At 52.7% G+C, this 17825-nt stretch overlaps 1 protein-coding gene across 3 annotated transcripts in view; it reads left to right on the plus strand.

Moving 5' to 3' along the window:
* Positions 1 to 512: 512 nt before the first annotated feature.
* The window catches only part of SULF2 (sulfatase 2), a 112605-nt gene continuing 95292 nt past the window's right edge, over positions 513 to 17825 (plus strand). The window contains exon 1 of one of the 3 annotated variants that reach the window (XM_044262887.1): positions 513 to 528. The gene's annotated coding sequence lies outside the window, so the exon portion shown is untranslated. Of the gene's footprint in view, positions 529 to 659; positions 735 to 1161; positions 1228 to 17825 lie in introns of those variants that run through there. The other 2 variants (XM_044262886.1, XM_044262885.1) reach the window with 2 other exon arrangements.

Genomic DNA, 17825 nt, shown 5'->3' on the forward strand with positions numbered 1-17825 from the left:
CTCGGGAAGGTTCCCCGGGCGCGTGGGCAGTCCACCCCGCGATCTAGCTGGGAGCTCCGGCTCCAGCCGGCCGCTCCAAAGGCAGATGTGCGTCGTTAGAGGCGAGCGCCGGGCTTTCAGCAAAGGCGGTCGGGTGTTTGCAGACCGGGGCGAGCCCTTGTGAAAGCAGATAAAAGAAAACATTTATTAACGTGTCATTACGAGAGGAGCGCCCAGCCGCGGCTGTCACACGCCCCGCGGAACACTGGCTCCTTCCAGCTCCGAGGAAGGAGAGAAAGCGGAAAAGAGGCAAGGATTCTCTTCGTTTCCAGCCAAGTGGACCTGATCAATGGTCCTCCTCACTTTATTGCAGTATTTGATTTATTAGCGATGCCCCCCCCGTTTGTGTGTTACACACACACACACACACACACACACACACACACACACGGCTCTGGCTCGCGTCCCTCCCTCATTTCCAGCTCCTGGGCGAATCCCACAGCTGTTTCAACTCTCCGCCGAGGGCGAGCGGGAGCGAGTGTGTGTCGGGTGAGTGTGCGTCTGTGTCCCGGCGAGGGTGCGCGCTCGGCGCCGGGAGCGCGGCCAGCCGGGTCCCGAGGCATCGGGAGGCCGAGAGCTGCCCGGACCCCCGCTCTCCGCTGCTGCCCCGTCCGGGGCCGCACTTCGGAGCCAAGGCCGTGCGCGGGGGGTCAGCAGGACCGGGCCGGCCGGGCCACGCGTCCATCGAGCCAGAGGTAAAGCGCTGGCGCGCGGGGGGCGCGGGGAGGGCGCCGCGTGGGGTCCCCTGGCCCCGGGCCCCCGGCCGCCCGCGTCTCCCGGTCCGGCGCCCCCGCCCCGGCGCGCGCTCGCCTTCCCCGCGCACGGAGGCCGGCCGGCGGGCGGAGAGCCGGGCCGCGCCGTGCCAAGGGGCTGGCTCGGGCAGCGCGGCCGGCCGGGCTGGGGCGATGTAAGAACCGCCCGGGCGGGGCGCGGAGCCGGACTTTGGCGAGGGCGGTGCGCCGGGGCGGGGGCCGGGGGGAGGCGGCGGCGGCGGGGCCGGGGGGGGGCGGAGAGGCGGGAGGAGGCGGAGGGCGGGGAGGAGGAGCGGCGGCGGCACTCGCCGGGGATGCGGCGGCGGCGGCGGCGGTAGCAGCGGCGCGGAGTCCCCTGCGCCCCGCGGCCCGGCCGGGCTGCGGCAAAGGCGGCGGCGCCCCCCGCGGGGTGAGGCCGCCGGGGCCGTGCGCGCGGGTGAGTGGGGCGCGCGGGGCCCAGGTGGGCGGGGCGGGGGCGCCCAGCGGCCGCAGCGCCGCCCAGGTGAGCGGGGGCCGGTCCCGACCGCCCAGCTCCGGCCCCAGCGCGGCGCGCGGAGGTGGGACCCGGCGGGCGGGAGGGAGGCTCCGGCGCCGGCGGGCGGCAGGGGGATGACCCGTTTGACCCCGCCGGCGGGCCGGGCGAGCCGGGGAAGACTTTCCATCGCGCGCCTGACCCGCGGAAGCCACGCGGAGCCCTAGAGGACCCCGGGGGAAGCGCGCCCGCGCCCGCCGGCCGCGGGGGGCTGGCCTCCTTGACCCCTTTGAGTTTAGACCCAGCGGACCGGCTAGAAGCCAGGCCACGTGGGGCTTGTCCAGGCAGGACACGGGAAAGCGGTGGACCGGATCTTCAGGGTGACTGGGAACTCGCAGATACCGAAAGGGCAGATAGGATTGAAAAGACAAACTTCCTCCAGGCCAGGTCAGAACCAGTTCTCATCGCCTTGTGGAGAGATGCTCCCCTCCGCGGGGTCCCCAGGGGCTCAGAAGTGTGACAGTGAGGCGATTTCTAGGAGTGCACTTTTCTTTCTTTTCTGTGTGTTTTTTTTAATTTAATTCTTTATAGTAGTTCATTCATTCGTTCTACGAGTATCTATGGGGCATGTCCTCGTACCCGGTACCGCATTAGTTCCAGGGAACCGCGATGATCAGTATCTTCCTGAGCCAGAGGCTCGCTCGGTTCGCTTTCAGAGCAGCCTCATAAAGAGATACGGTCTTAGATACGGAAAGTGTAAAGAGACACCCGCAAATCCTAGTTTTGCACAGTGACCTCTGTCCGCAGTTTCCTACCTGCCTTAAGACTGAAGACTACGTTCCTTGCACGCAGTAGGGCAATCTTCCCCCTTCCTGAAAGTTCAGCTTCCTTCCCTGCCCCCTCTCCTCTCTTTCCGGCAGCTTGTTTTAATCACTTTTTGAGTTAAAAGTCAATATTTAATTAACCAAGTAATTACATTCAGCTTACCTTTGAATCTGGGTATTTGCACATCTGTGCCTGCCAGGAAGCTTACCCTGGCCTCTCCACCTGCCCCTGCCTCTGTCCCACTTCGCCACCCTCCCTTCCTTCGGGGCAGAGAAGGGGAGGCTGCTCTTGAGCCCATTCTCTGGGGACAGGGAAGAGGGTAGGATGGGCTTTCCCTGGAGGACAGCAGTGTCTCTCCCCAGAGCAGTAAGTGCCGTTCTCATCTCGTAGTTAATAGTGAAGGGGATTTCTTCTCTGCGCTACCCAATAGGGTTTTAATTAAATTAAAGCCGTTCATACATGGGACCGACTGGAGACCACTTACCCTGTAAGAGAGGGTCTCCCAGCTTTCCTTGTCCTACATCATGCAGGGGAGAACACACATCAAAACAGTTGGTCTGGGGTGTGATTTAGCGCTCTAATAAGCATTTTGAAGGGCGATGCCGCAGGCTTGGCTGGTGGCTGCTTGGACTTTTGCTCATGAAGGATCTGCTTCCCTCGGGCCAAGTGTATATACATAAATGCCCAGTGTTGACATAACGGCCATGGCTGAGAGTCAGTGTGGGTTTGGTGTTTGGGCTTTGCGTACAGTTTTGGGGTTTTTTTAAATTTGAATTTATGGCTTTTTAAAAACCCTAATAACACGTTAAGTTTTCAAACTTAAGGGTTGAATAACGAGTTAATTGTAAAAAGCCTGGGCTTGGAGGAGGACTGTGTGGCTGTGTGGGAGAGTGAGTGTGTGTGTGTGTGTACACACGCGTGTGTGCCTGAGCCCACATGTGTTCATGAACACACATCCCCTGCCTGACAGCTCTGTTCAGTCGCCATCCGGAGGACCTAGTTGTAGCGTAGTTGCATACGCTGACGCGTGTGCCTGTTGATTTAGGAATGACATTTCCCTTTTCCTTTCCCTGTATAGGTTTAATTAATCTGTTTGGACATGCCTCAGGGGGACAGCTTCTGGTCTCCTAAGTTAGCCAGACTGGGAATATCACCCAACGCAGCCAAGTCTGTTCTTTGATTTAGTCCCCCAGGAAAAAAAAAAAAAAAGAATATCAGAATTCCTGACCAGCTTGCCGTTCGAGGAAAGAGCTTTATCTAGACTTATGATGATGGTGTTTTATGAGCAAAACACTGATCTAACCCCGTGTATGTACTAACTTGTTTAATCCACCCAAAAACCCTGTGAGATAGGTCTTGTGATTTTCATCATGTTAAAGAAGAGGAAAGTGGAGGTGCAAAGGGGATCGTAACTTATTGAAAATTGGTCAGTGGTAGAGCCTGGATGCGAGAGGCCATGAGGGTCCAGGGTCCACTCTGACCCACTGCACTCTCCTCCCTCCATGACTTTGGTCTTTCTTCCAAGCACAGAAGAAGTACTTGCTCAATGGAAGAAAACACATTAGACAATAAAGGTTAGAAAGACAGAAGCCCATCAATAATCCCCCAAATCTCCACTATTGAGGGGAATCTCAGATTTGTTTTTGGTTTGCAGAAGGGGGGTTGCCCTAAGGAAAATGTGCAGTTGCCTCGCCACGTTTCCTACTCTCTCCCCCCACCCTCCACAAGTATGCACACACTTTTCCTTCTCAGAATGCAAAGGCACAGATCAAATGTGGCTGATAGAGAAAAGCATGACATCAGAGGTGAAGGTCTAGGCCCACGGAAAGCACAAATGGTGGAAGGGTTTAAATTCTCCTACAGGTGAGGCCCTCTTGTGGTTGGTGATGGAGTCACAGGGGCCTCTCCCTGGAAAGGTGGCCCTGAGCTTCCCAGCTTTGTATCAGGCTTGGGCCCTGCATGGCTGAGGGACATGGAAGGTGGGGCTCCTCAGGCTTCCTTGTGATGACCGGGGTTTGGGGAGTCTGCAATGCCCCTGATCGGATCCAAGGCGCTACCTAGTTGGAAGATCATTAGGATCATTATAATTAATTGGCGTCCTGATAAATGGTGTGATTGCCTAATTGGGATGGTTGCTAGGGAACTAGGCCTCACTTGGAGCTGAAAGGGGAAGTGGCAACTGGCCGCAGTCGGGTGTTAGGGTTACAGACCCAGCAGTGAAGGGGGGTGGGGGAGGGCAGAAGAGCAGTCTCCGCTCACATCTGGTGCTGTTTACGGAGCAGCTGCTGTGTGCAAGTCGCAAATGGAGTATGAGGGGTATTTTCATAAAGGGGCTGTAAAGTAATCAGGATCATTTCTCTTGGAAGCAACAGAAAGAGAGGGGGAAAAAAATCTCAAAGCAGCAGAAGGAGAAAAGAAGGGACGTGTTTGGCTTTTATAACCAAAAACGCTCAGGTAACTCTAGCTTCAGGCCCGGCTGCGCTTAGGGCTCAGATGCTGTCCGGAGTGTCCATTCCCCTGCATCTCTGCTCTTCCTTCCATTGGTTTCGCTCCAGCTCCAGGGGGTGGGCAGGCTCTGGCTCTGTGGTTAGGGGAGCCAGACTGCCTGGCTGTCTGCGCAGCTGTGTGATCTGGGGAGCATTAGCTAACCTCTCTGAGCCACGGTGTTGTCATCCAGCAAATGAGGATGATCGTAGCACTTATCGCCTGGTTTGTGGTAAAGGGTGAAATGAGCTCGTCAATGTCAAGTGCTTAGCCCGGCGCCTGAGCTGGGCAGGCCCTCAGTGAACACTGGCTGTTATCATAATTGAGGTGTCCAGGTTGGCCGCTGAAGAGTGGTCCTCTTGCCGTCTCCGGTTCAAGCCCAACAGGAAAGAACAAGCCTCTTTTCTGGAAATGCCCATCCTCGCCCCAGGCATCCCTCTAATGGGACTGCTTTAAGTCATGCGCTCACTTCAAACCAACGCTGGCCAAGGAAATGAATCGGCCAGGCCCTCAGGCCCCACCCTGGAGCTGGGGACAGAGCCACTGAGCCCCCGAAACCCTGGAGAACATAAATTCAGAGGATCCCAGCGAAAAGAAGCCTCATTGCTGGGGAGGCAACCAGCCAACACATGTGATGGGGGGGGCACTAATGTGGTCAGAGGGGCCTGACCTTTTAGTCAAGGTGGACACCATGGAAACAGCTGTTGGGTGAGCAGCGTCCCCTCCCTCTCCACTGGGGTCAGCAGGCCTCGGAGGCCGTTTCTCTGTCTTAATGTCTGAAAGATACAGCCCGGCCTTGTTTCTGTTTTCTGGCAGCGAGGGCCACATGTTCTCGTTACATGAGAATCACCTGGAGATATTTGTTTTAAAAATGCCAAGTCCAGACCCAGCTGAATCAAATTCCCACGGAGGGCTCTGGGTGCTGGGGAGTGAACCAGAGTACCACGTGTGTATCCTACCTCGACAGGGAGGCTGGGCAGAGGGAGCCCTTAGAGTATGCCTGTTTTGTCTTCCTGCCTAATGTAGGGGAAATGCTCTACATGAGATTAGGGTATGAAGGTTTTAGGAAACTGCTATACAGAGTAAGAGAGCATTCCAGCTGCTTGTCAGGGCCCACGTGTTTATTGAGCAGCTACTGTGTGCCAGACACTGGTTACGCATTGGGATGAGCAAGAGAGAACCCTGTGCTTAGACAGCCTGTGGGGGTAGAGGGGACGATCCAGAATCAGTCATGGCAGTGTTGGGTTTGAGATGACCTGGGGTTCTAAGCGCTCAGGGGCTGCTGGATACACAAGTCTAGAGCTGATTGGGGCTGGCCGCCTAAATTTGGGAGTCACCAGAGCACTGATGTTATTTGAGGCCATAGGACTGGACACGATCGTCTAGGGAAAATGTATTTTGTTCTCTGATATGTTCCCCTCCTGCCATCGTGCCTGTCCTGCATCTATTTGATGAATATTTTTAGCACACCTCACATGCTCCCCTCTTCATGACGCTTCTGAGAAATTCCCAAAGGCCTTGGCTGAGCCTCTGCTTGTCCAACTCCTCCTTGCTCAGTGATGAACAAACAGAACTAAATATTCATCACGCTACAACAGATGCCCTTGGGAATTTAAGATCAGGTAGCGTGATGCCTCCTTGGTAAAAGACCACCTGTGGATGTGGTCTTCAGAGCTTCTCCTCCAGCCCAGACCCACACTGAATAGAATTCTCTCTCACCAGAGACCACCACCATCTTGAATTCTACACAGTCTCTTAATAGGATACCAAAACATTAATTGTCCAGTGGTCCTGGCCTCTGACATGTAGCTTTGTCTTATAAAGGCCCATTCCACTGCTTTGCATACCTGCTTGAAATGTAGGTAAATCTATGCCAAACTCAGAGTCGTGAGTAGGTTTTGTATGAGTTGATGGACAGGGCCATCCCCTGGGACCATGAGCAAGATGTGTTTGGCCAGGTGGAAGCCAGATGTGATAGGTGAAGAATGTTGCCAATAGACTTTCTTCTTGGCTCCCAGGCAGGCCCCAGTGGGTGACTTGACCCACCTCAGCGGCCAGAAGAGAGGAGCTTTTTGAAAGGAGAATGAAAAACAAGTTCAGGATATGTTCATGCTCTGTGGACAATCAGATCATCCAAAAGCTTCATTTCTTGCCTGCTCTAGAGACAGACACTTTCCATCCTTTTCTGGATGTCTCAGAGAAGAGGGAATCCTACTTCAGTTCCTAGTGACTTAGTGTCCTAATCCTTTGAATGTGAATCAAGATGTATTCACTGCAGGTAATGGAATTCCTGTCTGGGAGTGGTTTATGCAGTAGAAAGGTTAGTTCTCACTTAACAAGAGTCTGAGGCAGAGGAGCCTTGGAGCCAGTTTGTTTGTAAAATAATGTCTTCAAAGACTCAGGATCTTCCTGTTCTCTGATCATCTGTCCTCCTCATGTCTTTGGTTTTGCTGCTTCATTGTCTCAAGATGGCTGCTGCAGCTCCAGACATCACATCTTCATACAAAGTGGAAATAAAGAGCAGGACTCCATGCTGTTTTTCTTTTAATCAGAGAGCAAAATCCTTACCCCAGCAGACTTTGTGTCCTGTCTCATTGGTCCAGGGTTGGCTTTTGTACTCATGCCTAAGCCAATGACTGGCAAAGGGAAATGGGCTTTTCATTTGAATTAGCTCAGTGGGTCCCAAGATTAGCAGATCAGACACCCTCTTCTTAGAGCAAATATTTTTGCCAAGTTTTACCTGAAATAAATTCACAGATAAAAATAACTCATCTGTACGTTTCTTAATTGATCAAATACCCTGACTATAATGTAAAGGAAAACCAAGAGGAAAGTGAGGTATAGGTAAACATAGGTATGGCAGTATCTTAGACACAGCTACACTGGAAGACATAACGAAGCAGTCAGACACCCGCACTAGTGTGGGGTCACTAAATCTGTTACTGACCCGGTGGGGTATGAACACGTGGTTTGGACAGCTCAAATACCACAAGTGCTGTGGCCATAAATAATGTGATTTTCCCAGATAGTGAACAATTACCCCAAATTTCTAAACAAAACAAACTACAGTCTTCCCTCAGTTTACTTAGTGGTTGCATTTCCAGAAAATTCAGAGTAGAGGAGAACCAGGCAAAACATCTTTTGTGTTTGTATGTGAAATGGGGTTCATTTCTGAGGTCAGGTAACCAGCTGTAAGAGCTGCTTCCCCCACTGATTCCAGTGTGGGACACCGGAAAGTCATGCTAGAAATGGGGCTGTTCTTCACTGTGTGGAATGTGCAATTTATTCAGCATCCCTGCCCACTCCCCTCCCGCCCCGACCCAGGTGCCAGAAACATTTCCCAGTCACTGTGACAACCAAAAAGTCCTCACAGGTTTCTGAAGACACCCTTAAGGGCTGATTTCACCCTTCTGAGGACCATGCTGGTTTATTGCCAAGACGAGTGTCTACCTCCTTAACAAAGTTGGGGTCCTGTAAATTGAGGAAGGACCTTGGGGGGGCACCCACAGCTTCTGCCTCAGAGCTGTCCCAAAGCTCCTTTTCCTGTTCATCACCATCCTTGTTGACATGTTCTTGGGTGCCTCTGGGTATTAGTGGCTTCCACTAGGGCAGGAGATGAAGAAGGTATAGAAGACTAGTCATAAAACACATCTCTGAGAATCAGTGTGTCCCAGGATTAAGAGGATGCATTCTAGAACCAGACCTCCTGATTCACACACCGGCCGTGTCCCTCTGAGCCTCAGATCCCTCCTCTGTAAAATGGGGAGAATCCTAGTCAGCCTTCTTGCAGCCTCCCCACCTCTGGCACGCACAGTGAGACATTAGTTCCACGAATGGACACATGGAAATTGCTTCTAAAAGTCATTGCTTGTGCTTGTAGATCCTTTTTAGCTTTTTTTTAATTCATTGAGACATAATTGACCCATAGGCATATACTGGTTTTAGGTGTGCAGCATAAAGATTTGATCCACGGATATTTTGTAAAATGGTTATCACAGGGAGTTTAGTTAATAGCCATCATCACCCAGTTAAATGTTTTTCTGTATCTTGTGCTGAGAATTTTTAAGATCTGTTCTCTGAACCACTTGCAAATACATAGCATCAGGAACTGTGGTCACCACGCTATATATTGTCCCTGCTCGTAACTGGCAGTTTGCACCTGTGGGCCACCTTGACCCATTTTGCTCACCCCCCGCCCCCCACCTCTGGCAGCCCCAGTCTTCTCTGTCGGAGCTCCGTGTTTTGTTTCGTTTTAAGATGCCACATCTAATGGAGCTCCTACGGTCTTTGTCTTTCTCTGATCGACTTATTTCACGAAGCATAATGCCCTCCAGGTCCACCCACGTGGTCCCAAAGGGCAGGGTCTCCTTTCTCGTGGCTGAGCCACATTCCGTGGTGTGTGTCTACGCACCACCTCGTCTCTGTGCACTTATCCATCCCTCAGCGGACACCAACGCTGCTTCCATGTCTGGGCCGTCGTGAGTAAGTCTGCAGCGGACATGGGGGTGCAGGTATCTTTTCCAGATAATGAGTTCATTTCCTTCTTACAAATACCAGAAGTGAAATTGCTAGATGCTAGGGTAGTTCTGCTGCTAATGTGGGGGGGAACCACCCACTGCTTTCCACACTGCTTTCTTTTTAGCTTCTCGAAGGGGTTCTATACCATCCCTCTCAACCGCCCTACCCGTAAGGAAGGCTGTGGATCGCCCCCTCCCATCACCCCATGTCCCCCTCCCCACCCTGACCCCACCCAGCCCACTTTTAGACCTCAGGCCAGCTCAGGAAGGGAGCAGACCTTGGGGACCAACCTGTAGGGCTCCGAGCCCTATCTTGGGAGCCCAAGGTGGGCTTCTCACCACGGACTCAGGAGATGCTCGTAAGCAGAACAGGAGTTCCTACCCATCTCCAGGGCAGCTTGTACAAATCCCAGCACCCAGGCCACACCCAGACCAATTAAATCAGTGCCCTGGGGGTGGGGCTGGGGCATCAGGATACTTGGGAGCTCCCGGAGGGGTGGGGGGCTCTAGTATACAGCTGAAATTTAATGCTGCTAATGCAGGAAGAGAAAGTGCTGGATGGGGTGGGTGCCTCCTGCTAGGCAGTTCTGCAAATAGGTCGTGGCAGCTCCTGTAATGAAACCCTCCTTCCAGTGGCCAGTTGTACTTACAGTAATGTCCAGACTCCCTGCTGGAGGCTACCCTGCCCTGCACTGCCTGGCCTCCGCCCCCGCCTCACCCCACTCCTCCAAGCTTATTACACTGTCACACTGGCCACATCAAAGCTTGTTCCAGCCTCAGGGCCTTTGCACTTGCTCTCCCCTCTGCCTAGACCTCACAAGTCTGGCTCCTTCTGATCTGTCAGGTCTCAGCTCAAACATCACATCCTTAGGTAATACTTAGAATGACACACCTGTTTTATAACACCTCCTACTCTCTGGAGTTCTCTCAAGGTGCTTATTTGTTTATTTGTCCTTTGTCCTCTCTCCTTACTAAAAAATAAGCCCCTGTGGCTGTAGGAAGCAGGTCTGTCTCATTCCCTTCTGTATCCCCAACCCCCAGAACGATGTACGGCTGAGTCTGAATCTAGTGTTTGGGGATCCTTGCTCAAAGGCGAATGCTCAAGGTAAAGGTGTCAAAACCAGTTTGTCGTTTGCAAAAAGCAAAGGTGGGAGTGGGAAGGGTTGCTTTTGCACTCACAGGTCCCTGAACCAGAGCTGGGGTTCATGCTGTCATCACGCACAGAGGGGTGGCCGTCGCCCACAGGCCACAGCAAGGACGTGAGGCCCTGCCGAAGGGCTGGCAGAAGGCTCCACTTGGGATGTGAGTGTTAATGCGTGAGGTCAGTGGCATGACATTTCTGCAGGTGCCCTGAGAAAGTCTCCTCTCCCCACCTCCCCCCCTTAATGGCCCCTTCTGAAAAATGCTATCACAGCTCAGGAGACCTGCTTCTCACCTCCTCTCCTGAACTCACGCTCCTGAAAGCTCACATTTCTACACACCAGGCAGCATTCTAAGTGCCCACTCAGGTGAACGCGTGACAAGTCCGTGATGCTGGTTGGCTTGTCTGCTCAGGCTGCTGTAGCAGAAGACCAGACACTAGAAGGCTGTTAAGCAACAGAAATTTCTCGTCAAGGTCAAGGTGCCAGCAGATTCAGAGTCTGGCAAGAGACCACCTCCTCAGTCACAGAGGACACTGTCTGGTGTCCTCATATGGCAGAAGGGCAAGGGAGCTCTATGGGGTCTATTTTAGAAGGACACTAATCCCATTCTTGAGAACTCTACCCTCCCAAAGACCCCACCTCCTAATCCCGTCCCACTGGGGATTAGGTTTCAACATACGATTTTGGGGAGACACACACATACCATCTATAGCCAGAGACCTCCTAATCCCCATTTTACAGACCAGGAGAGTGGGGCACAAAGAAGTCTCTCCTTGTTCTGTCCTATTAGAGTAGGACGTCACAGGCTGGCAAAGCGGGGCCTGTATTCAGCTCACAAAAATGTTTAACCTGCACACTGTTTTAAACATTTTCTTAAAGTCGTCAGATCTTTAAAAATTGGGAGATTTTACCTTTTAGAAATTTAGAGTTTCCAGGTTGTGGGGGAAAAAAGGGAGACGCGGGCCATATCTGGGCCCCCTGAATTCCCATCCCCACTGATCTCCACTCTGCCACAGTACCCCCCCATTCCCTATTGTCTGAGGCTGGAGTCAGGTTCACTTGCCATTGGCCCTTGCACTTGCCCTGCTGTCCTAATCGTGGAGCAGCATTTCTTTGTCCTTAGCCTCCACCGAAAGTGTAGGATGAGAGCTGGAGAGAAGGGAGCGTGTGGGCTTTTCTTACCCTGGGCCCCCTTCACTCATTCATGTCACCTGTCTGGCCCCCTTGGTCCTTGGAATTCATCCCCCCCGCCCCCCGCTATTTCTAGAGACCACACATCCTAGCTTTGTTTATAAGAATAACAGAAGTCTAATGTCTGTCGGGTGCTGGGTTGCCAAGCATTGCCACATCACAACACTTTCGATCAAGGCCTGTTATCATTCCCATTTTGTAATCGAGGGAACTGAGGCACCACGTGCGGTGCCCCCACTGGAAAGGGGCTCCTTACCATTGTTCGTCTTGGTATCCTCAGTGCTCAGCTCGCTGGCTGTTTGAAACAATGCTTGAGAGAATGAATGAATGAGTTCTCCTCCCCGTCTTCACCCGATTCAAGCCATTGGCCGCTGGAGACCAAACATCTTGATTCATCGTCGGTCATTTGTGACAGTTCAGTCGGAGGAATGGGCTCGAATCAGGGTCATTCAAGGCTGTTTGGTTGTGTTTCTGCTTTGTAACCACAGATCAGCCCCAGCTTGAAGCAACAGTGAATTTGTAAAAAATTCTGTGGGTTTCTGGGTGGTTTCCTGCTTTTCCTGCTTCCTGTGATATCAGCTGGAAGATCCAAAATGCCTCCACTTGAATGGCCAGCAGTTCACTGGGGCCATCAGCTGAATCCTCCGTGCTCTGCCCCACGGCCTTTTCCCACAGCTGGGAGCGTTTCCTCACAGTATTGTGGTCTCCGAGTAGCCCGACTCCTAGGAACACAAAAAGGACAGCCGCCAGGACTTCTAAGGATTTAGCCTAGGAAGCCCTAGGGCCCCCAGAGCAAGAGTTGCAGGAGGAGGGGCTCCAATGGGAACAAATGCACCCCAATTTTTCCTTCTCATGACATTCCTTAAAGAGTCAGAAGCCTCATGAGAGGGTGTGATGGACTGACTTGGGTCACATGATCACCCCCTGGGTCACATGGCAGGAGAGGGTGACACATCTTGGCAAAGGAGAGAAAATCCTCAGAAGGAAATTGGGTTTCCAGGATCAAGAAAAGGGGACCAGATGCTGGACGAGGTTAGGAACCACTACTCGGCCCCTGAATAAGTGACTCCCCCAGGGTCAGCAGTTAACATTTTTGAATGAATGACTAGAAGATGGATGGATGGATGGATGGATGGATGGATGAATGCATTTTCTAAAAATCTAGTATAAATAGAAAGCCCAAAGGGCACCTTGGGTGGCTCAGTCAGTTAAGCGTCCAACACTTGATTTCGCTCAGGTCATGATCACAGGGTGATGATATTGAGCCCCACTTCAGGCTCCATGCTGGGTACGGAGCCTGCTTAAGATTCTCTCTCCCCTCTCCCTCAACCCCTCCCCTCTCCCCCCCCCAAAAAAGAGTAGAATGCCCAAATCTATGTAATATCTCTTCCAGGTCAGGGGCCCTGTAACTCAGGCATTGCTGGGGGCCTGAGAGCCCTCTTTATGGGGCAAATCAGCTCTCACAATTGCTGTCATGTCTCAGCATCCTAACCCCAAAGATGGGGCTCATTTGAGCTGGCTCCTGGAAGGGAGAGTGTGTGCCGTAATAAGGAGCCACCAGCACAGGAAGTGTGCTCCCACTTCCCTAGACCCCACGCCACCTGGACATTGGCAGCCAGCCCTCACGCCCTCTCCGGCCACAGTACACTAAGCACACCTGCTCATTCCCAGTGAGGCCCAGCCCTGCCCTGCGGCCCACAGTGAGACCCGCAGCAGGAGAAGCTGATCCGAGCCCAAGGAGCACATCTAACCTGTGGCTTTGCTCCCTTGGCAATCTATTTCCAGCTGCTGATTAGACTGCACAGCATGCCAGGGATGGAGATGGACCTGTCATGCAAAATTCTCTCCACTTGCGTCTCTAAATTTAGTGAGTTACTTGGTAAAAGTTGCTTCAGACTCCTTCCCCCACCAAGGAGTACAAAGCTTCTCAAATAATTGTAAGTGCCAGGCTGTTACCAAGGTGAGCTAATGAGAAGCTCATCTGCTAATAGCAGGGGCGTGATGGGTGAGGATGGCATGCATGGCGGTGGATTGGGTGGAAGGGGAAGAAATAATTAGATTATTAATACTGGGGCCGCCAAAATAGGCCTTTATCCCTTTATGTTCTCGAAGGGAACTGTGGTCTCTGGAACCATAAATACGTGTCCTGTGGGGGTAAACTCTGGGGTTAAAAAATAGAGAGGGGATTGGAATCCTCAGTCCCAGCCGAGGCAGTCTACACTGAGAGCCAGCCCACAGTTCGGGGTGAATAATGACTCTGTTCAGGTCCAGCTTATTGCTTTTGGCCAAAGGCCTTTTGCAGAAATAACTTTGTAACTAGCTGCCAGGGAAGCTTTTATCCACAGCTGAGACAAAAGAACAAAGAACAGAGGTGGGAATTTGTGTCTGATTCCCATTTCCCCTAAACACCTAGCAAGAACAACAGGTGTGGCCTACCTGGAAGGTGTGGGCTGGGGGAAGGTAATGTCCAACCTCCTCTGTGGCAGGCTGCCACTCCTGCTCCTGCCATACTGGTCTTTATTCTGTTCTTTAAACCAACCAAACTCATTCCTACCTCAGGGCCTTTGCACTTGCTTTTTCCTTTGGTTAGAAAGCATTTCCCCCACAAATGACTTCTCACTACCTTCTGGTCTCAGCTCAAACATCACCCCTTCCTCGGGGCCTCCCCTGACTTACTCTCCATCCCGTTGCCTTGACAGTTTTCTTCAAATCTCTTAAAACGACCTGAAATTTATCTTCCTTTATCATCTGTCTCCCGCACCGGGATGTCAGCTTCTTGAGGGCAGAGGCCTGACCTGCTCCTTGTTCATGGCTGCTTCCAGCATCCTACATAGCACCTCGCACATAGTAGGTGCTCAGGAAAGCTCACATAGCTTTGAAGGGTTGCAAATAGGCCTCTGGGCAAGCTCCAGAGGAGCTTTGTTTGGTGTGCTCAGTGTCTAAAATGTAGTGAATGTTTTCACTTTAGAAACGATGTCTCCATTGTGGTCCAGTCATCACCCCCCAACCCAGGCCCCTAAATCCAGACCAGGTCACTCATTTCTCTTGCCAGGCCCCTGCAGGCATTTGAGTTTGAGGCCCCACTTTAGACAAAGGCCACTGCATGCAGGTGTCTCTCTCCAGAGGTAACCAAACGACAGCCACGCTTCTGAGCCTAGGCCGAGGAGCAGCCCGCTGGACTCCGGCCAACCCAGTCCCGTTGACTGGATGAAGGCATGGTTTCCGTGGGCAGGGCGCACTGGTCCTCCTCTTAGGGGCCATAAATGACATGAATGTCACTGTGTGAACCTTCTGAGCCTTCTGAGTCATCAAGGAAGGAGTCCCTATAACTCCTACTTGGTGGTCTTCAAGGAGTCCCACTCTCCTTGTAAGAAAAGATCAGTGCCCTTGGCAAGCAAGAATCCAAGGGCAATGTCATTACATTTGTTTCTTTATGCTGCTATCCATTGATGGCAGGGGTTCTCCCATGGGGACGATTTCATCCCCCAGGGAACATGAGGCAGTGTCTAGAGACATTTTTGCTCCCCAAAGTTGGGGCGGGTGCTTCTCACATGGCACAGGGAGAGAGGCCAGGGAGGCTATCGGCATCCTACAGTGCACCCCCCCCCATCCAAGGATGACCCAGCACCCACCCCCGACAAGCCAGCCAGCTGCCCGATGACATGGGCACGGCGGCCTCCCCTCCTGGATGGCTTCCATGGGCCCAGTGGTGGGGGGCCCGGAAGGTCAACAAGCCCGCCTCAGGAGTGTCATTCCCATGTTAGCAGGAGGGAAATGAGGACAGTTAGGGACCAGTTCCCCAAAACCAGGTCACACACTTCACTTTGGGTTTCTGGGTTTTTTGGTGGTTTCCTTTCTACTTAAAAACGAGGAGGCAGAAGTGTTTTTTTAAGGGGGAGTTAATGGTTTCCATGCCACCAAAACAGGAGAAGCTTCATTCTCTGAAGTGTGCGGTGGGGTGGGGTGGGGGTGCCTGCTTTCCACATCCAGGGCAAGCTTTTCTCTTTGCCTCTTCTGCGCCGTTCAGAACCTTCTGGACCTGACACCACTGATTGAACCCCTTTGGGTCATAGGAGATGGAGGCGTGGGGTCTGGGGAGCCTTTGGGTCACCCAGGGCTTCCGGAGGCTCAGGGATCTTTAAACTGGGCGTGGCCACAGACTCCAAAGCTTGCCAGATGCAGACACGGCATCTGACTTGGTTTAAGTTTCACTTCCTAGAAAGGGTGCTGATTGCTGGGGAGAGGCCCCCATGGCTCTACCCACTGTGGTGCCCTGGCCTCTGGGACTTGGCAGGTGCCCCTGTGTTTTCACAAGCCACATGGTAGCCAGCGTGCTAGTCTACACCGTGACCTTGACACTCCTCCATGGAAAGGTGAGGTCCTGTCCTTTTGAATCTGGCCAGTCTTGTGAAACCAATAGAGAAACCAATAGAATGTGGGGCGGAGGGGTGACGCTTGGGGAACAGCAGAGAGAAGACCGAGTTCAGTAGGAAAAACTGAGGCAGCACCACCCATCGCTGGGACATGCACCTTCCGAGCCGGAAGCTGCCACTTAAGAAATCAGAGCCCACCCCTGAAGCCACCATACAGGGAGGAAGGAGAGGGCCCCTAGGTCTTAGCCAAGTGCCCGTAACAGCCACCCGATGAATCGAGTCCCCAGTCCTTCGGTCATTTCAGCTGTGGCCTCAGCCATTCCAAAACAGAGACCAACCAGCCATGCATTTTAAAAAAAAAAATGACTTTATTCTGCTGAAGTCGAAGATCACCTGTTACACAGAAATAATCATTGGAGCGCTTGGCCTGTGCCCGTCTATCCCCCGTTCACTCATTCATTGATTCATGCAACCATACCCAGAATCTCCCATCTTGCGCCCTTTCTGCCCCTGTCCTGGTCCAGGCACCGTCTAGGCGGCTTTCTCGCCGGCCCTCCCGCACCCATTCTCATGCCCCTCATTCCGTTCTCCACATGCCGCCAGAAGGATCCTATTAAGACCTACATCCAATCTCAACACTCCCAGGCTGGAACCTTCCAGATCCTCCGCTCCCTCCAAATAGTACCCTTCCGATCACTTAACCCCACGCGAGCCATATGAGCCCCCGCTACGTGCCGCAGACTCCGAGGCACGCTCCTCCCCCAGCACACCTGCTCTTGTCTTTCCCCTAAGCCTGGAACACCGTTCCCCTAAGTATCTGCAAGGCACATTCCTTCCTCTCCTTCAGGACTCTGCCCGACCGACACCCCCCACATTTAAAGATGCAATCCCACCGCCCCCCGCCAGCGCTTGTGACCTCCCTCTCCTGCCTCACCTCCTTAGGACTCATCACCTCATGCCTGTGATTTATTTTGGTGTCTGATTCATGAGAGACTATTTATTTCTGGATCCTCAGCACATGGACTAGGGCCTGTGCATAGTAGGTGCCCAGGAAATATTTGTTGACTAATTACAAGAATTAGCAGCCAGGCTGTGCCAGGGGCTGGAACTCTTTAGAGAAGAGACAGCCCAGGGCGCCTGGGTGGCTCAGTTGGTTGAGGGTCCAACTCATGGTTTTGGGCTCAGATCATGGTCTCATGGTCCTAGGGTCAAGCCCCACACCAGGCTCCCCACTCAGCTCAGCATCTCCTTGAGGATTCTCTCTCTCTCCCCTCTCTCTGCTTGCTCGCTCGCTCTCAAATAAATCTCTCTCTCTCTCTCTCTTTTTTTAATCTAAAAGTTGGTGGGGGGAGAAAAGGAAAGAAAAGAAAAAGAAGAGATGAGATGAGAGAGCCTTACCCCTGTGGAACTTCCAGTGAGAAAACAACCCCCAGAAAATAAAGACCAGAATAGGAGAGTGCCTAAAGGGTCACATGTGTGATGAGTGTTCTGAAAAGAACTGACTTTGGATGAGGCCAAGAGTAACAGGGAGGCTTGCTTCCAAGAGGGCGGTCAGGGAAGGCCCTCTCTCCACCTGTCAGGCTCCACCCATCCCAAGCTTCAGGGCTGTGCCCAGGGAACAGTCTGTTTGGCTTGGCAGATGAAGAAACTGAGACCAAATTGGGACAAGAATTCATGACTCCCACACCCACGTTCCTTCTGCTTTTCTACACCACCTTTTTCTTATCGGTTGACAAATAAGGATGAGGAAAGTTTGCCTACAGTAAGGCAGAGAGTTGGGCCCGGGCCCAGGCTGAGGGCTAGCAAGCCGCGCTGTCAGGCCTCTCTACACAGAGGCCGGAGGCGACTGGGAAGCCACCTGAGTCAACACTCTGTCTCCAGCTTGCTTTACCATTTGGGCTCATTCGATTGCAAGTGACAGAGAAAGCAACTTGGAGCGACCTAAGAAACAATCCATGGCCCTAAGGAGTCAACATGTGAGAAAGCTGACCTAGGAAGAAAGGAAGACAACAACTCAAACTAGTCAAAGG

The sequence above is a fragment of the Neovison vison genome, chromosome 8, assembly GCF_020171115.1.
Source record: "Neovison vison isolate M4711 chromosome 8, ASM_NN_V1, whole genome shotgun sequence".
Taxonomy (NCBI): domain Eukaryota; kingdom Metazoa; phylum Chordata; class Mammalia; order Carnivora; family Mustelidae; genus Neogale; species Neogale vison.